The sequence below is a fragment of the Gekko japonicus genome, unplaced genomic scaffold, assembly GCF_001447785.1.
Source record: "Gekko japonicus isolate JY-2015 unplaced genomic scaffold, Gekko_japonicus_V1.1 scaffold1847, whole genome shotgun sequence".
Classification (NCBI taxonomy): Eukaryota; Metazoa; Chordata; class Lepidosauria; order Squamata; family Gekkonidae; genus Gekko; species Gekko japonicus.
The window spans coordinates 198,120-199,978 of NW_015163144.1; positions in this window are offsets into that span (position 1 = coordinate 198,120).

Sequence of the window (1,859 nt, forward strand, 5' to 3'; positions counted from 1 at the left end):
GGTGATGTCAGGGGGTGTGGCATATGCAAATAAGTTATGCTAATGAGCTCCTGCACCTCTTTTTCTATGAAATGACCCCTGAGGACAACGTATCCAATGGCCTGCTGCTCCTGCTCCACAGCAGTGGCAACTAGGGAAATACTCAGCACAGTGACATCAGGACATGAGATAAGTTGTGGTGCATGTTGTTTAACACAGCCACCATGTTTGGCAGCAGCTCTGTGTTTCTTAGAACATGTGATTTCTTCTGCCGTCTGAAATGAAACGTCTGTGTGTACAGTAGTTGATGCTGAGGAAGTTTATACACAATTGTGTTTCAGTCCGCCTCCTGATAGGTGCACATCACTGACTGCTTCCTTCCCTCTTTGGGAGAGGAACGTGATCTTGCCCCACTAGGAGCATGTGAGTTTGTGCTCCACAGAGATCCTGTATTTTTGCCCTTTCGAAACTTTAGTGCCCCTCCTTTTTCTGTTCCATGTACCCTGGTGGTGGTGTCTTTCAGTTGACACTGGCATGTACTTACTTTTTTTCTACAGCCAGGAATACTGAAACCCTGTCGCTATTATAATTGAATATCAAATTCAGCCACTCCCCATCCCTATGCCACACCTTTGTAAAACCCGTATTTGTTCTCAGTATCCTGCAGTTTCTCTGTACAAATGTGAGTAATGGTACACAGATCTTTAGAAAGAAAGGTACAGACCTTAGCTGGGACAACTATCTCCCTAGGGCCTTTCTGTAAAAAGTTGATTGCAAGAGTAAGGATGGTGGAATGCAAAAAAAATTGCAGAACTATATTCTTCCCTTAAATCCACATATCCCATCTGTTTTGTTTTATTTTATCTTGGTAGCTGAGGATGCATCACTGAAACTGAAGCAGTTGGAAGCAGAACTTAGCCCAGTTGCAGGTCCTCACTCAAATGTAAACATCAATGTCAACAAACAGGTACTCTTCACTCATTGCTCCTAGTGTTTTGTTTCATTTTTAAAAGGTTGAAATTGGGCAGTTCTGCAGAAAACCACCGTTTGACACAGTGAACAAAAAAACTGGACAACAGGATTCAGTTTAGCAGTATGTATGCAGATTCAGAGGAGCTGCGGTGGCTCAAGTGGTTAAGATGCTGAACTGCAGGCTGGAAGGTTGGTAGTTCAGTGGTTCGAGACCCGAGTGCCGCAAGACGGAGTGAGCTCCCGTCTCTGGTCCCAGCTCCTGCCAACCTAGCAGTTTGAAAGCAAGAAATGGCAAGTAGATAAATAGGTACCGCTTCGATGGGAAGGTAACAGCGTTCCATGCGCCTTGGCCACATGACCATGGAAACATCTGGCCACATGACCATGGAAACGTCATGCTGGCCACATGACCATGGAAACGTCTTTGGACAGTGCTGACTCTTCGGCTTGGAAACGGAGATGAGCACCGCACCCTAGAGTCGGATTCGACTGGCTTTTGAGCAAGGGAAACCTTTACTTTTATGCAGATTTATAGTGCTAATTCCAGAAATTGTCAAACTGAGGATGTTTTCTTTAGTTGCCTTCCACAAAGAAAATAAATCTCGTCTCCCAAGAGTGACATTTCCATGGTGTGCTCTTTGGAAGAGACTGAGCCTGTCTTTCTGGCAAACTGTGTCACAGTCTTGATCTGAATCAGGAGTGGGCTGCTGCAGCCCCTGTTTTATGTTTTTTTAAAAGGAGGAGGTTCAGTCACAGATCTCCTATTGTCACATCTAGATTAAAAGTATCCAGTATTTGTACCATCTTCACCTGCTTTTTCATCCCGCCATAACTGGGGCTGCACTGCATGCCCTCTACAACCACCAAACAAGGTTCACAGAGACAAGATGAGAATTCTATAGTATCTT